Source organism: Cupressus sempervirens, chromosome 1 (genome assembly GCF_028749045.1).
Source record: "Cupressus sempervirens isolate cs-2001-9-10 chromosome 1, ASM2874904v1, whole genome shotgun sequence".
NCBI classification, from domain to species: Eukaryota; Viridiplantae; Streptophyta; class Pinopsida; order Cupressales; family Cupressaceae; genus Cupressus; species Cupressus sempervirens.
This window is the reverse complement of record NC_143118.1, coordinates 408,378,730-408,398,176: the sequence shown is the minus strand read 5'-3', so window position 1 is coordinate 408,398,176 and position 19,447 is coordinate 408,378,730. Positions and strand designations below refer to the sequence as shown.

Below are 19,447 nucleotides of genomic sequence, written 5' to 3'. Positions count from 1 at the left end.
CAGGGCCCATTAGTAAGCATAAAGAGGAAATCTTCCTTCAAAAAAAACTAAACTAAAAAATACCATAGATCATCACCTTAATCTTGACACTTCCTTTAAGAGTCTAGAAAGTAAAATCTCATTTATGAATCTCGTCAATAGAAGTCTTGAACAAGAAGAATCTACCAACCAATAGAAGGTCCACTAAGGTTATTATGTCATCCAATATCTCATTGGGAATGAATATAGTCATTCCAATTATTTTGCAAGAGACTCCATACCTAAGAAGTGTTTATAACCAAAGAAGAAGTGAAAATCTTCACTTTCATAGAAAAAGAAGTATGGGTTACTAAATTTATAGAAGAATGTAGAGTGCTTCTAGGGATTATGATGGAGCAAATGACATGAGATAAAGGGACACAAAGAGCCTTACTAAATGGAAAAGAAAAACAAGGGAAAGTGGAAGAAATAGGCTAAGGGATCACACAAGAATCACAAAACAACTAAGAATACACAAACTTTGGAGAGCTACGACACATTCAAACTTGCACATAGTTAAGGAATGAGACATAGGAAACACTTCTATGGTCTCCCAAAGTAGGCTACATGACCAACTAGACATAAGGGTCCACCATCATTGATAAAAAGAGTGCAAGTAGGAGTGTGACGTCTAAGATGATGTTGATACAATAACAAATTGTAAGATAGTTAGTTGTACCAATGTATCTTAGTTTTTCTCTTGGAGTGCAATTAATTATAGTATAGGTTTTGTGAAAGAGAAAAAATCACATTAAATTTTGGACTAGATAGAGACATCTTGACATAATTCATAATAAGTTTGAAGTTTCATTTCATCATAGAACTTGATGTAGTCATAGAAGATGGGTCATATGAAAGGATTGTCAAACAATGCAACTTAGAGTTAAAGATAGAGGATAAAAATTGGACTACCGAAACAAATTCTTATGTTGATTAAATATGTTAGAATAGTTTTACAAATAAATAAATACATATGTTCCATTATGATTATAGACTGGCTCAAAGATCACCATGAGCTTATTATAGATATACATGAAAATCAAATAATAATAGCTTCTATTATGCTACTGTGTCACTACCTACTACCATCTATCAATTATATACTTCTAAAAACTTTGTGTTCTAACTTTTTCCAACTTATTCAATCTCAAATGCATTTTAGAGGTGTTTCAATATTGGGCCCGAGCACTAGGAATAATCCATGTTTGTCATAAAATGTACCAAAATTAGATAATCTATGAAACTTTAACTAGAACTAAATTTGATGAGAAATCTTCATGAGTTACTAAGATTTTCTCTTGTTTTTGGTCTCAAACTATTTCATGATCTATTGATTAGAAAGGTTTAAAAAAATAAAATTGATGAAGTGGGTATTGACTTCTTTGAATTATGGACTTATTGTAAGGAATCATGAAACCCATAATAGATATGAAATAATTATGAAATTTAAAACCACATGCAAGGGAAGAGACAACATACCCACAAAAATGTGAACAAGCATGAATCCACATATCCTATGCCATCCTTCCAACCTTCACAAATGCTCCCTTGGCTAACCTGTCAAGCCTTGTCCCACTCGACTCTTTCACTTTTGCCCTTCTCACACCAACAACTACCCTTGTGGCTACTTATATAGTAGGAAGTCCCACAAAACCACCAAGTTGTATTACATAAGCCATGTGCTAAAACCATGTGCTACCTAACCCATTGACCCCACATTTAATATTAAAAATTTTATTCTTTTCCCCAATATTAAATAATTATATGAAATATTATCAAAATGTTACAATACAACCCATCAAGCATATCCCATGGGAATCTTTACATGTTGCATGCCCATCTAGGTGACACATTATATAATAAAATAAAATAATAAAATTTAAGCAATATTATGTAATGTGTGCAACACCCATTATCTCAACACTTATAGTCATGTCCAAGCAATGCACAAATCTAAATTATCCTATCATAGGACTACCCTCACTATTATCTTTATTCACAGGATTTTTCACCCCGTTTATCATATAGGAGACAAATTATTTATGATTTAGAATGATATGTTCGACGAACCCAAAGACTTTTATGTTCTTGTAATTGATTACCTATCATAGCCTTACAAACTAGTCACTCAACACTATTCTATCATGCACACTATTTGTGTCTTCTTTACCTGAAATGTCCATTATTATTTGTGAAACTAATATTTATGGACCATGGACATACATTTATTTTATATTAGTCTATTAATTAATAGATGGGAGCCTATCCTAAATAGAGCTCATATTTATGGGTCTCTTCCCCATCGGTTGTCTAAGCTGAGGCTATTTAAATATGCTAGTGTTATTTTATACAATCTGCTTAAATGAATTTGCTCTCATGTTGTGGTAATTCATTAGTTTTAAGTTTTAGAAAACTATCGTCTTATAAAAATAGAAATGATGTTGTTGTTAGAGTGCTTTCCAAATAATAGGGTGTGTTGAAGTTTCTAAAGAGAATAAATTTTAGAAGAGTCAATACAATACTATAGAAGGAGAAATATGATTAAATAGAGTGAATATCATTCAAGTAACAACCTGAAGATATTAGTTTTATATAAAGGAGTTTAGATGTGATATATGGTTGTTGGATTATTGTTAAAAGGTGAAATCTATAGATAACAAATGGATAAATTTGATTAGAAAGGTTACAATATTTGAACACCATATTTTGGAACAAAGAATTATATTTATATAAAAGTTATGAAAAGTTAAAATATTTATTTCATGAATTGAATGTTTTGTAGGAGTCTCTTGCCAATATCTAAACAATTAACAATAGTGTGAGTTATGATATGCTATGTTTAAATCTTATTATGTAGTTTATAAATGTTTTGGTGAAGATTAGTCATCTTTATTATAAATTGTTTATCATGAATTATGAGAATAATGTTGAAGGGTATGAGGAACACAACACAGTGTGCTATTAAATAGTATTGGATTGAAATCTTCGAAACAAGAATCAAATTTTATATAATATTAAATAAATTATTACTCCATACTGAAACACAATGTAGAGAATTTCATGTATCCCACATTTTACTTTGGATTTGATAAAAGGACATTTTAATTCACAATATAAAGCACAATATCACTCATCAAAAGGTTTGCATATCATAATAGATCAAAAGATAATGTATTTAATATTATTTTAATGAAAATTATTCTCAAACATGTTTATTTCAACTTATCTTATAAAAATATAACTAATGTTGATAATAAAGTTGAACTATAATTTTGATTTTATAGATGAAAAACTTATATATTAAATATTAAATATTAAATTAGAAAGAATATTCTGAAAGGCTCCTCATATCAATTTAGCTTACAAAAATATTATTATTATTATTATAATACTGAAAATTTATGTACAAAATCCTAAATAATATTAATAAAAATATTTTGCTTTCAACTATTTTAGTTCTTATCAGAATGTTAATATTTTTTCCTTCACAATGTCCTTTCTTGCACATGTTGCTACATTCTTTCAATTTCAAACTACATAATTTTCAATTAAAAAGTAAATGCCACCCATTTTTTTCTCAATAAATTTTGTTCAAAGTAAAAATTAATAATGGAATAAATTTTTCTAATTAGTAAAAACGTTTCCCAACGACTCTCTCAATTGGATTAATAATATATTGATGGAAGACTTTACCGACAACATTTGTTTATGAATGAAAAAAATATATATTAGTAATATTTTATTGAGGAATTGGGATTCGTACGTTTTAAGTTTCTGCAGTTAAATAAATTAAAATTATATAACTATTTTCTAGTTGATGGTTGTTGGCATGTTCAAGGTGGCCGGGTTATTTTACAGAACGCGTGCAGGAGGAATCAAAAGTATGTTGTTTGCACTCTAAATTGAAAATGTCCATTATTGAAAGTGCCTTCACGAAATTGTATTTTTTCTTTCTATACTAGATTGATGATTTGCTTTATATTGTGAGTTGTATCTACCTGCTGTTATGGTTAGCATTATTATCCTGCCAGTTGTCTCTTCATACAATCTGCATTCTGTGTTTCAGTATGTCCGAGGGCTCGAATTTTTCTGCTGGAAGGCCCCAACCTCCCTATGGAATTGAGCTTGTTGATCATGATGGCTTCTTCTACGAACCCAACGTTATTTGGGAAGGAGTGATGAATATGTATACAAAGTTTGAAGCACGGAAGGACGACGTGTTTGTATGCTCTGGAATGAAGACGGGAAACATCTGGGTGAAAGCCATTGTTGCCAGCATTATGAGCAAAAACAAGGGCAACATTTTGGAGGGAAAGAATGCACATGAATTGATTCCCTACATAGAAAGGTTTGACATTTCACAAGCAATTGCAGACATGCCGTCCCCGAGGTTGCTGTCCACCCATCTTCCGTTCACCGCTCTTCCGCCTCAAATCAGGTCTCTGGGCTGCCGAATCATTTACGTTGCTCGAAATCCCAAGGACGCTTTCGTTTCCCACTGGAAGTTCTTGCCCGCAATGCAAACTCTCTTCACTGGTGAAACCACAGCTCCAGTTTCCAAGGAAGTATTCTTCGACTCCTTCCTTAACGGTGTCTCTCTCTTTGGTCCTTTTGTTGATCACGTCTTAGGCTTTTGGAACGCCAGTAGGAACCAGAGTAACATCTTGTTTTTGACTTACGAAGATATGAAGGCAGATTCTTTGTCGCAGATCAAGAAGATTTCAGATTTTCTGGGGCAATCTTCTCTGACAGAAGAAGACATTTGTAGAATAGATAGTCAATGCAGCTTTCAATCTCTTTCCACTCTAGACGTTAACGCAAAGGGCAAACCGAATTTCATATATAGTAATCGATTTTTTTTCCGCAAAGGTGAAGTGGGTGACTGGAAGAATCATTTCACTCCAGAAATGAATAGCCGTATGGATTTGGCAGTGGATAATAGGTTTCACGAAGCAGGACTTTTCCTCAAGTATGAACTCTGACATACAAAATTTTCTTAACAACTCTTTGTTCTGCGCGTCCATCTTTTCAGTAGTGCGCAAATAAAGTATTCTAGAATCAATAAAAATGAATTCTCTTGTCTTTCCATGTCTCAAGAAGGCTAATCTATGAATTATTCCAACCACAAGCATCTGTAAATCTACAGGCTGTCGAAATCCTCTGGCAGTAATGGTCTTTGTGACGCAATAGTTGAACAGTAAATTTAATACACGCTTTGCTTCGTTGTCATGAGAAGTGAGATTTGTATGTATACTTGATATGTTACTTGCTCTTTCCTTTGGCCATGTGTAATCCAAGTTCAATTTTAACAAATAAAAACGTATTCTTGTCGTCAAATCTCTATGGTGGAACAATAATCATTTTCATCAAAGGTTTAGGTTGCTAGTCTGAATATTCTTACGTGGGACACTAATAAATAAGAAATATGAAAGGAGCAAGTTGAATCACTGGTAAATGTTAAATGACTAGGGGCCATTTTAAGCCTATTGATTTCTTGGCTGCTTTCTATACATCAAAAACAATGAATACAACAGACATAATTTTTTAATTTCTAAATGAATTTATACTAAGTCTATCTATTTGTTATGGTTATAAAAGTAGAAGACCAATCAACATAAACAAAAACTCACTCAATGAAAATACTGAAAGCTTCAATTTATTTCGTATGAATTTTTTAGAAAATTTTAGTACAATAATTTTTGGAAATTGTTAATTTGATTTCCTTTACTTTTGTAAAAATATGATTGTAAAGATTTTTTTTGTTTTTGATGACTATTGACCTTTTCTATTAATAAATTATACGCAGTTTACAATTCACAAAAAAGGGGTCAGGGGATACAAGATCAACCCACAAAAGAGTTCACATGGTCGAAGCTGGACTAAAAACATTGCCACAACTGGAATAAAATTCATAAAAAACAAACATATAAGGCAACATTAGGCTGCCAAAGCAGTGCCAGCTAAGGGTGGTGGATCATCTTTGTCTTGAAAACTCCAATCATCTTTAGGATTGGGAGGCAGGCTAAAACTAGTGCAGCCATCATCAACAGCAGTAGCAACAGTGGTAACCTTTGCATCTTTATCCTCTGCCCGCAGAGGAGAAATCGCCAGGTCTAGGTGAGGCCACTTCCCAATGTGCACATGATAAGAACTAGGAGGAGGAGCTGGGGACCAACCAGTACCACCATGAGGTGGGGAAGCTGAGCAGTGCCTCCATCTTCCATCACCACTGATGGGAGAGCACCAGCAGGAAGCCTGGGAGGACGGGGTGTGCGAGTGGTGGCTAGAGGAGTGGTTCTAAGGATGGCGACCAAGGCATCAAGGTTTCCACTGAGGCATCAGGAGGAACTCTAGCGATAGTACAAGGAGCATTGACCAAGTGATTGAGCAACTCCTATATGTGAGCAACTTTGAGTGCAACTTTATTAGCTTGCACCTGAATCTGCATTATTATGCAACATGCCATCCTGCCAAATTATGCAACATGCTGAAGAAAGCATGAAACTAGAAATTTTAACTTCTTGTAGATAGAGAAAATCTAAATTATCAAGTCTATGATTGACATCCTGAACATAGTACTTTTTGGGGAGGTCTGTGAGACCTTGAATGTTACATGATAGGAAGTTCATGAGAACTCTTGCATATCATCTTCATCCTCAAGAGAGGAGTAGCTATTCTGCAAGAAAGTAGAAACATGGTTGAAGTCAGAAAGAAAACCCTCTGGACTTATAGCCTGACATTTCACCTTTGGCATCTCCACGCATCCAAGAGGACTATGAGAGTGCCACATCACTGGTGGTGCTATGGATGAAGTAGCAAGAGGAGTTCACACCCCAACCAAGGTAGAAACCTTAGTTGCTGCCTTAATCCCTTGCGAACCAACAAGGTTTGAAATCTATGAAAATCTAGAAGCAATTCCTTTGTCCATCACTTGTGTCCCTATGCTAGCTGGAATTGACACTCCTATAGTGATAGGAGGAACCATGGAAATTGAAGCATATGACTACTTGATGTGTAGGGGATTCAAGGGCTCCTATCATTGTGACTACTCAACCCATACAGGAACCCTAAGCTTTTTATCATCCAAGACTGTGAAGTCTCGTGACCATTTTTAAAAAATAAGCAAAGAAGAACTCACAGACCATGGTCCATTGTTAAAGATTGTGTCTACCTATGAGGGGTTAGCAAAGAAAAAAAAAAAAAAACCTTTGGTAATGTTTTGCGCAACATCAAGGTGGACTCCATGAGGAGTCTAGCTCTTTTTAACTCATTCTCAAAGCATAGCTTTAGGGGGGGTCCTACCCACAAAATAACCTATCAACGTGTGTTGTTCTGACCAATCACATGCAGCATCAAATTCTTACAAAGGAAGGATAATGTTAGGATTAACTTGTGAAAAACCTTCGAGACAAACTCTTGCAGATGTTTGTTCTATGGAGGTGCTATGGTAGACTAAAGTAGCAACATGAACACAAAAAAAAACTAGTTCACTGTTGGCCGAAGCCATTATGTCCTAGCCTAAAAATCTCCCATAGTAAATAGGGTATGACACATGGAGCTAACAGAGGGAAAGTTTAGATGAAAATCTATACACAAAAAACTGAAAGATTGCATCAAGCAAGAAACCCTAGCAGAGCAAAAAAACCCTTATTGATAAAAATTTAGACCCATTACAAAGATTTTTATGTACAAAATAAAATTAATTATTAAATTGTGTATATATCATAATTATATAGATCTTTTTGAATTTCTAACATTTAAAAGAAATGAAACACATACAACCAATGTTTTGAAATAGGTTGGTTACATTTATTTAAAATGATAAAATAAGAGAGCTACATTGATATATGTATTTGGTATGTGTGTATAACTAAGAAAATATTGTTCACATTAGGAAAGAACATACAACACAAAGGGTAACTTGAAAGCCTCTCATATTGTGGGAGGTATTCTATTTGAGTTTACTCGAAGTTGACACATAAAAAATTAATATTATTTTAAGTTTTGATCATTTAGAGATCACAAAAATAATTATAAATAAATAATGGACACATTAAACTTATATAATATAAGTAAAATTCTTAAATTCAAAATTAGTTTGATATATATAAACTCAATTTTTCAAAAAATAAATATGTGTTAAACATTAATGATTTCTTTGAATTTCCACTAATTTTAGGGAAAGAAGACTATTGAAAATAATTTCTATAGTCAATTTCATAAGTTTTAGCCATAATGTGTCTAGTAGTTCTACATGTTAGCTTAGGTCTTCTAAAATCTTCTTTAAAAATTTAAATCTCTCTCTCTCTCTCTCTCTCTCTCTCTCTCTCTCTCTCTCTCTCTAATAATAGCCTACTCGACAAGTCTCTGTCATATAACTAAGATTTCATTTCTATATCTTCAATACGTTAAATCAATGTATCTTCTCTATTGTATTCAAAATAGCCTAAAAATGTAAGACCAAAACTTATACATTTATTCATGTTTTATTTGCAAGTGGATATGACATCACATGATTTGGTGTCTTTTGAATGTAAACAACATATTTCAGTCATTTATTAGCAATCATCACCAACAATAATAATTCTAGTATCCTGGTCACCTATTTTTTTTCTCTTTGATGTTCTATGTTTACAACTTATAGTTCAGCCCATGAGGAATTTTCTATTACAAATTGATGGATGGGTAGAGTCAAAGGAAAATGAAAAACATTGAACACAATGTGCTGGGGCATAATATAAATTGATTGTATTCTATTCATTGTGATCTCAAATGAATACATAGTACCTTGTTATAGGCAAGTGTACAATATTCTAGATAAATCTAGCATTAGCCAACAAGACAAAACAACCAAAATACCTAAACCTAATAATCTAGAAATATATGATGATAGTTAAATAATTCTAAGTATAAATTATTATTTTTGACACTCCTCCCTGATTTCTACTATCTACATAATTAATATTTACAATTCCCAATGCTTCCCTCAAAATCTCAAACTGATCCTATGCCAAAGTCTTGGTGAAGATATCTGCAAGTTGCTCCTTTGATTTGCAATTTTGTATATAAATATCTCTCACTAACCAACTCTCTAATGAAGTGATACCTTGTGTCAATGTGCTTTGTCCTCTTGTGAAACACATGGCTCTTTGAAAGTGCAATAGTACACTTGTTATCACAATAGATTATAGTAGGTCCATCTTGAGCTTGCATTAAGTCTTTCAAAATCCTTCACATCCATACTCTTTGACATGTTGTTGTTGTTGTCACTACATAATCTACTTTAGTTGATGAAAGAGTTACTACAGGTTGCTTCCTTGATGCATAAAATACAACACTTGTCCTAAGATGAAATGCATATTCATATGTGCTCCTATCTTCAATATTCCCTGAAAAGTCACTATTTGTATATCCAAATAATTTAAAATCATCTAAAGTAGAATGAAATATGCCATGATTCATAGTTCCCACAACATACCTCAACATTCTTTGTCCTGCCTACAAATGTAATTTCTTAGGTTAGTTCATAAATCTAGAGATTAAACTCACTACATACATAATATTTGGTCTAGTTGTTGTGAGATACATCAAACTACCAACCAATATTCTGAATATTCTTGAGTCAAAACCTTTCTTAGTATCTTCTCTATTTACTTTGGTGCCTATTACCACAAGCATAGAAATTGGACTGCAATTTATCAATCTAAATCTTTTCAAACTATCTTTTTCATTTTTACTTTGGCAAATGAAAATTCCTTTATCATTTTGGGTAACTTCAATGCCAAGAAAATATGTCATCAATCCTAGATCTGTAATTTCAATTTCCTTTTTCATTGCTAACTTAAACATATCAATAGATAGATTTCCTGTAAAGATCAAATTGTTAACATATAAACAAAAAATCAAAATCTAACCTCATTCATTGAACTTGGTATATAATATAGGTTCACTAGTGCTTTTCTTGAATCCATTCTCTACCATATATGAATCTAGTTTGTTATACTAGACTCTTGGAGCTTGCTGCAATCCATAGAGCTTGCTTCCTAGTGGTTGCTACACATAGACATCTTCTATTAGAAACAATAGTCCACCAACATAACTAAGAGGGGGTGAATCAGTTATCCAACAATTAAAACACTTATCTTCTTTAAACAAAGTTAATTGTTCAACTAAATCAAATAGCAACCATACAAAGATACACAAACAATTACATTAGATATGTTGAATAGGGAAACCCTTGATTAGAGAGAAAAACCTAGTGGGAATGATACCCACAAGATGATGTACTAATTTATAAATAATCCTTGCTAGAGGATGGACCCTATTAAGAGTCTATTACAACATTTAGCATAGTGGGTCCCTATTAGCAAACTCTGAATCCCTGTTAGGAGATTCCAACCCAATTAGGAGTTGTATTACAATGTATGCAAGAAGAGCTCACTACCCAAACATGAAATTTCAACTACAAGAAGAGCTCACTTCTGCAACAAATTGTTTACTAATATTTTCTTCTTTCCTTGTTCTTTTCTTTGTCCTGTCAACCATACCAATCACTATCAGACCTTGTAGGCTAGGTCATGAGCCTCAAATCTAAATATCAAACCTCAAATCACTCAATAAAACCTCAGCAATGAAGTTTCCTTCACTTCCACATTGCTATGCTCAACTTCATATTCTGCACTCTATGCTACTTTTTGAATATTCATAACTAACATATATCCATACCATGATAAAGAAAAATATCCTTCCTTTATACCAAGTCCATTAAACAATTACTTGAGTTGGTTGTTAGTGTATATGCAAAAACCTAACCTCTTGGGAGTACACATAAACAAGCAAACATTAGTAGCATGTGCATTCAGGATACAAATAAGATTGAGAAACTACTAATTCTACTTGAGTTTTAAAAAAAGTATGCAACCAACATATTAGAGTCCTCACACAACCTCAAATCAACTCAACAAGGGTGCCCATAAGAGGCCTTGTTGGTGTGCTTAATTGTGAGGGATGTAGATGTGCTCTCCTAAACAAAACTATTGAATCCCTTGATGATAAAAATGCAATATGAAATGAATCTATACTAAGAATGTGTGTGATCAAATACCTTAAAGTAGTGGCTATGTGTAAGCCACCCTCAAAGTATTCCATGGATATGGAGGTGACTGGAATGCAATGAAGAAAGAAACCTACAACATCATACTACCATGAAACCAATGCAAAATCTAGAAATCTAATTAATGTAATAAACTACCAAAGGTTACTTCTAAGCATAAAATCTCTAAAAAGCTCTACAAATATACTAGTATGATAACAATGCATATGGAGGAGATATCCAAATGCTTGAGACAAGGGCTCTATTTATAGGTTTGAGAGAGGCCTTGGGGAGGTGGCACCTATGTGGCATCCACATAGGAACCACATAGGAGACACATAAGCCATGCAAGGGTGGCAAAGGAAATTAATAAAGAAAGGGAGATAGTAGGATCAATTTAAAATTGAAAGTAATGGGGGACATGTCATAGTGGAGGAATTAATAACTGAGGAGAGTGGAAGACATGTCATAGTGGAGGAATAACGTCATAAATTTCATAAAGAAAATATTTAAAATATCTTTCAAGTGTAGACATGTAGGAGATAAATGAATTAAAATTTATTTAAGAGTTAGATGGATAAAAGCGAAATAAATGATTTTATGAAATCATTTATTAAATTTTGGTGGAGGATATGTTAGGATTAAGATTAAATTAGATTAATCTTAATTGGGTTTAGGAAAGTCTAAGGATGTGGAGGATTTTAACTAAATTGATTTTATTTAAAAGGGAAATATGAGGTCACTATGCATTAAATGAATTTAACACATTACAGGGGGGAGGGGGTATTTTTATTAAATTCAAATAACATTAGGGAAGTGAACCTATTTAATTAAGTAAAATTAATTATATAAGTAGAAGATTATGACAAGATATAATCAAATAATTAATTATTAATTATTGTGTCAATGGAGATATTAAATTGATTAATATAGTGTTTAGGACAATTTTAGGTGTGTACATTTTGCCCCTCTTTGATGTGATGTTAGAATGACATTATATCAAAGAAAAGAAAATATAGGTTACCCCAGAGAGGATAGGAGTGCTAGGAGTTGTGTCAAAGTGACAATAGGGGAGGAGGGTGCCCCCTCGCAAAAATAGCACAAAAAAAAAAATGGGCAATTTTTGTGAAAAGGTCTTTAGAAGAAAGAAAAGGGTAAAAAAAAGGCATCAATGAACATTTTGCATAACATGGGGATAAAAAGGAGTCGACATGGCCAAGGAAAGGGTACGAGCTTAGAATGTGACCTTGAAGGGCCTATATAAGTCTTAAAAAGGTCAAGGAAGGGTGATTTGCACACCTAGAGAGTAAAGAACCAGAGTGAAAGATGGATCCAATCAACAAATTACAGCTTGGAGAGAGCATCTAGGAGCACCAGAGGTTAGCTGAGATGTTCCCACCGGTGAGTTGACTATCTCACATTATCAAATTTTTTATTACACACTAATATTTAGAATTTATTATGAATTAAATAGGGAAAAAATGAGGTTGGGGTAGAGACAATAGTTCTTCTCTTTGTCATCTATGCAGATGACAAACTAGGGATCAAGACTCTACAAAGATAACAGGTTTCATCATGTCATCTGCACAGACACCGAAGGGGGAAAAAGGGGATTTGAAGACAAGGTTAGAGATGATGATCTCTGAGTCATTGTCTCCATAGATGATAATTTAGCAAGCACCATCAGGACAACCATTGTCTACATAGCTGCCAAAGATGATAGATCAACATCTCCACAGTTTGTGATATCTGCCGATCCATGTCTATGTGGATTGGCGTCTTCTCTTCTTCACATCTCTGTGAATTGGTGTCTTTGTTGATTTGGACAAACTAATAGAGTTGAGTGACTAGGATGACTGGGGGGAACAAAGTAGGATGCCCCATGCTAGGATAAGCACAAGAGCAGGGGATAGAGGATATACTGACCATTGCATGTCTATGCTACAAATGGAGATCGTGACATTTTAGTCATGGGAGCATTATCCAATGACCATGGTGCTGGGGGATACATTGATGGAGGTAGAGTGGGGGCATGTCAGATTGTCATTTAGGGCATGTCCATGAGTGGCTCAATTTGAGAGCTCAGTCAATGTAGCTGTCACCATTGATAGAGTGGTGGCATACATTGACCTCTAGTTTCCATCTACCTACTAGAGAGTCGATAGTTACTTTTCTTGATGTGTGGTAGATTCTATAAGTGCCAATCCATGGGAACAATTAACTACTATTGCAACATACTCTGCCTTTGTTGTAGACTAAGAAATTCAATTTTTTTCTTACTTTTCCTATATACTACTCTCCTACAAAGAAAGAATGCTCCAACACTTGTGCTCTTCTTGTCACCAACACTTCCTATCCAATCTGCATTAGTGAAGGCCTTCAAATCTAAATTTCCTCCTTTGTTGTATCATGCAATCCATAGTTTTCTGTACCCTTTAGATACCTCATGATTCTTTGTATTTCCATCATATCATATTCTTTATGATTAGCCAAAAATCTTGCTACCATACCAACTGCAAGAGCATCATCAAGCCTACTATGTACACCATACTGAAGTTTTCCAATCATTGATCTATATGTGGTCTGATCTACCTCCTTGGAATCATTATTTTTGGAAAGCTTGTGTCTAGTAGACATAGGTGTTCCAAATGGTCTTGAATCCTCCATTCCAAATTTATTTAGTATCTCCTTGATATACTTAGATTAAGTAATGTAGATACCATCTTTCTTCTATTTAATCTACAAGCCAACAGAGATTTTGATTTCTCCAAACGTTGACATTTCAATTTCATTACTCATTTCCTCTAAAAAGGCTTTGCATAAATCATCATTTCTAGTAAACAATGTGTCATCCAAAAAGATTTCTACCACTACAATCTTCTTTTCTAGTCCATCTTTGATGTAAAGATAGTTGTCATCATTTTTCCTTTGAAAACCAATGTTTATCAAGTAATTATGAAGTCTTTCATACCATGCTTTGGGAGCTTGCTTGAGACTATAGAATGCTTTGTCTAGTTCACAAACCGTATCCTTTTTTGCTAAGATCTACAAAACCTTTAGGTTGTTCAATGTAAACTTCTTCTTCTAGAATTCCAATCAAGAGTACAGATTTCATATTCATATAATTTAATTTAAATCCTTTATGTGTAACATAAACAACAAGAGAAAAAGTTTCACCATAGTCAATACATTCCTCTTGAGAATAACCTTTGCATACTAACCATTCTTTTTTTCTTGAAACTACTCCATCTTCATTTAGCTTATTTTTGAAAATCCACTTTGTGCCAATTACATTCTTATCCTTGGGTCTAAGAACAAGAGTCGATGTCTTATTCCTTTCTATCTTTTCTATCTCCTAATTCTAACTTCAATCAAACTTTCATTATCCAAAACATCTTTAACTATTCTAGGTTGAAATTCAGTAAGCAAACATGTACCTTTCAATTTTTTCCTTGTCATTGTACCACCTAACTTGTCTCCAATTATCTTCTCAAGTACATGGTACCTTTCTGACATATCTTGTTAATATAGGTACTTTAGATTTAGAACTTGTTCCACTTGCCTCACAATGATCTTCTACATCATGCTGGGGTCCCACTATCTATGACTCAGGTCCTTCAGATTCAAACTTAGGTTGCACTAGCTATAACTTGTTAGCCTCTAATTGCAACTAGAGTCCTTCAAACTATGACTTGGGCTAATTAGATTGTGACTCAGGTTGGACTAGCTACAACTCAGGTACTTCTAGAGATTTTGGCAACTTAGGAGTTGAAGTCTATTGACTTCCAATTGGATTAGACAATGTATCAAGTTCAAAGGAAGTAAACTATCTATAATCTTTAGGTTCTTTGCTGCTCTCTTCTTCACTCTTTTCTGCAAATTCATCAATCTTCACATGTGCACTTTCTATGATCTTATGAGTGGTTAGATTCAGACATTGATATCCCTTATTTCTGTTGGAATCCCAGTAATATACCTTCATCACTTTTGACATTAAATTTACCTTTCCTAGTCCCCTTCAAAACATAACATTTTCTACCAAATAATTTCACGTAACTTACATTAGGTTTTTAGCCATACCATTGTTCATAAGGAGTCTGATTTGATTCTTTCTTTAACTGTACTCTATTTAGGGTATGGACTATTGTACTACTTTCTTCTTTTGAGTATTTGACTCGAACATTCTTTCCTATCATCAAGGTTCTTGCACAATCTATGATTGAGATCTTCCTTCTTTCTACTATAGCATTTTGCTAAGGTGTACTATGGGTGGATACTTATTTTTTTGATTCCTCCACTAGTAAATTTAGGCTTAATTTGTGACACAAAAAGGTCTCAATTTTGATAAGAGTACATCTCTAAAGTGACCAAAGTCATCGTAGCACAAATTTGGTCAATTTTTTGCCACATTCATTTTGCGTCGAAATTTTGACTATATAAACGTGGATTTACCGACACAAATTTCGTCGAGTACTCTAGTCAACGTAAACTGTTATTTTCTCAATTCTGACATAAACTTGCCCAATTTTTTGTCAAAATTCTAACTAGAGATGCTTAGCTTTCGACGTCGGTGCTATACTTGCGACCTAAAAGGTTGCCAGTTTGGTGTCTCAATTGCGACGAATATTGGTCGCAATTGAGACCAAAATGTGTCGCAATTGAGATGTGTTGTCCAATTTCTTTTGAAAGCTTTTCTGTCATAGGAGCATTCAAAACTACACAAAACTTGATTATAAAGTGTAATTGCTTGATGCATGAGAGTCAAGGTATCATGCACATTATTTCCTCCACACCATTGTTTCGTTCATCAAATGATCTATTTTATACAAAACAATGGGAAGGAGGAAGAAATGTGCACGATATCCTGTTTCTACCAAGCAATTATGCTTTACAACTCAAATTTTGTGTAGTTTAGAAGGCTCCTATGAGAGCAAAGGCTTTGCAATAATTGGCACAGCATGTCTAAATTTTGGTTCCTGAAGGGAAGAATAAAATTAGGAAATAATTATTTATCAGAAATGAAAGCCAATAATTTCATCTATTTTTCAAACAGATAAACGTGACAAAAAAACTTACAGTCCCAATCACATCATCATAAGAGCGCATATATAACTATAACTATAACTGTGTAAAACCAACATAATTTACAAATATCCACAATTCAAATATTATCCCTTGATGTTTTCTTTAATAATGCTCCAATGCCTTAGGGCATTCAATTAGAAACTTCAAAATTAATGCTATCAAGTAAGATGTCGTTTCATAGCCACCAAGGATAAGGTCCATAATAAGATTTAATATCTCTTCATCCATAATGTATATTAATGCTATCAAGTTAGTTGTTATATTAATAAGATTCAATATCTCTTCTTCAATATACCTCTGGTTCTCGATGGAGACGTGCTCCAATCAATAGGAAACGTCATCATGAAGCAGGAGGTGAGGTTGAAGGATTTTATGGAGGCATTCAGAAGTTAATTACAGAGGAAGAGATTTTAGCCTGGAAGAAGTTGTGGCCAAAAGAATCGCTAGAATGATTGATTGTTACATTAGAATTATCTTCATTTAACATTAAAGTTGCATGCATATTGGAATGGCTGACATCATCGTAAAGTGCATTTGATGATAGCACATTTGTTTAGGATATACATAGAGAATGTCAAGAGTGTTGTTGACAACTTTTGTATTTCTTTTGGCTTTTTCATGTTGGTTAGTCTACTAACCCTAACTCATCTCATCTAGGTCATATCAAATCTTGATAAAGGCTAGTTTGCAACAATTTAACTTCTAATAGCTAGTTTGTAAAAGTAGTTAAAATAACTTGTTGTAATACAATTATCTTCATAAGGAGGTCTAATTTGCATTCTCAGTACAACACTCACCCAAATATGCTTTCAAAAGGTATTTAAACAACAATTAGATCTTAACAAAATTAGATATGAAAGTGGAAATGATAATCAGGTCATGTACCTCTTCTTCATCTCGTTTGCGTTTGTTTTCCTTAGCCTATTCGTGAAGATTTGCAATGTACTTTTAAGATATCTCCCGAGAGAAGCTTTCATCACTAATTTCCCTGAATATTCATATCCAATATATTTATAGCTACTACTAGTGTAAGGTACGTGATAACTACCTTTAATTACTCACAATAAGATTAATTCCTGATATTGGCTCTTTTACCTGTATGCTTCCGCATCTTTGAGAAAAGGTATGTAATCCTCCCATTCTGAGGAAGCAACAATTTCCTGAAATGGAAAAACAATATATAACTAATTTATCATTACATAGATAGAAATTCGTTTATGATAAGAATAGAAATTCATTCATATTCAAGATTTTTAATGTACAAAACTCTGTGAAATTTTACTCCAGGTGTAAAAGTAGTAGAGGAAAAAGAGACTGCATTAGAAGGATTTTTTCCAAAATGAATAATGTAAACCTTCAGAGAATAAAGCAAAGCCATGAAATCATCTGCCAACCCTTCCCGCCTTTTTGCTTCTTTCTCTTCCTTTTCCTTTACTTGTTCAATAACTTCTTCAAACACAAGCTGCAAGCAATACACAGGATGTCAGTAAGACCTAACAAAATCATATATCCCAAAACAACTTGCATTACTTTCAACATTTGCAATTGTTTCAGTTTAACCTAATAAAAATCCATTATCCACTAATGAAAAAAGACTAATGCATTGGTGATAGCGATTCACTTCTAGCAACTACTTACTAGTGCAAATGAGTCAAAACATAATGTAGCTGATGCAATGATCGAATCAGTTAGGAACCAGAGTCATATGGAACATAAGGATAAGATCCTTGTTTGTATAAATAGTAGTTACTAGGAACATAACAATATGTGACAACATTGTTCAAAGGAAAATACCAAATACTTTTATTGTGAAGTCTTCTGTAGGTGAGACAAAAAATATAGAAATGTAACCAGAACAAACCTTAAGAATTGTTTCAGATGCAGTAGCCAAATCAGATAGTTCCCCAATGGAGGCTTTGAACTTGTCAAGAGTCCATGCTGATGTTACTGGGAGCTGCAATCATTACATAAAAAAGATTACAATATATATTACATCCAATGAAAAATCTTAAAGCACAAAAGGCACACCTTTCCTGACTCCATAGCATCTTTTATGTTTGATTTGTCCTCCTGGTACTGCCAAAGATACATATTCAAAAAATGGTTACATCAAAGGAATCAAAAATACATTGCCTTGAGTAATAATGATTGCAAGCCTGATTGTGAAAGTGCAATTAAATCCTGCAATCAAATCATTAAAATATATGCAACTTTCTTACCTACTTTTTCATCCCTTCTGCAACATCTTCAAACAAATCCTTGGGTGGTGAACCAGATGTATTTGAAGCAGGCTCTTTGCTTTATGATCCTCCAGTTCTTTGCTTTATCAAAGAACTGGAGGATCATAAAGCAAAGAGCCTGCTTCAAATGAAGTGTGTCTTTGCTGTAAGCAGGCCAGTTGCTTTATGATCCTCCAACAATCTTCAAAATTCATCCCAATTTTTACGTTCTTTTTGGCGCAGTTATTCCTGCATTTAAAAATATTCAAGTCATTCCAATATACAAAAATAAGACAGATGAAAACTATGGAAGCACACTACTCTCTCATTCTAGACAACCTTTTGAATCATTTGTACTTCTTCCTCCTCCAAATCAGATATAACATGTCAAAATTTTAGGATGTTCTCAGGTCATTAGGTATGACAGCTTTTGGAAAGATAAGATGCCTGTAACCGAAGCCATTATCCACATAATGACAACAAACTATTCATCAATCAAGATAAAAACCAAACAGCTTTCCAAACACAAGCATTTTACAGCTATGGCATCTCCAGCGTGCCTTCCAAATTCGAGTACAACAATATGGGTTCTAAGATTACACCAAAAGCAGGTCCAAAGAGAAAGTCAGATAAATTCGCAGGTTAACATGTGTATTCAACACCAGATCACAATTTCCTACAGGCAAGACTTTAAGATTGAAAAAAAAAATGTGAATTTGAGATTTGTTGGGATACCTTGCAAAGTCATTACAATTTCAGAGATTCCTGACTTCAGAATTCATAAAGGAAATGGAATAATGTTTTAGGGAAGATCAATTGGAGTTATAAAACCCAAGCATGAAATTGAGGAATAGGACAAAGAATGAAATGTCATTAGTTTATCAATCTAATTTCGTGTTCATGTTTTCTGCTCACCATAACCTTCCTACCCATCTCAAATATTATAATGTGAGGAAATGCTGAAAACTCACCTTGGTTGAGCAACTTGTCCACCCTTTTGATTCCCTCAACTGTTGAAAGAACTAAAATATAT

The 19,447-nt window shown here is 33.6% G+C and overlaps 1 pseudogene; it reads left to right on the top strand.

The window, feature by feature from the left end:
- Window positions 1–4,115: 4,115 nt before the first annotated feature.
- Window positions 4,116–5,000, top strand: LOC149578032 (cytosolic sulfotransferase 17 pseudogene; annotated as a pseudogene).
- The last annotated feature ends 14,447 nt before the right edge of the window (window positions 5,001–19,447 follow it).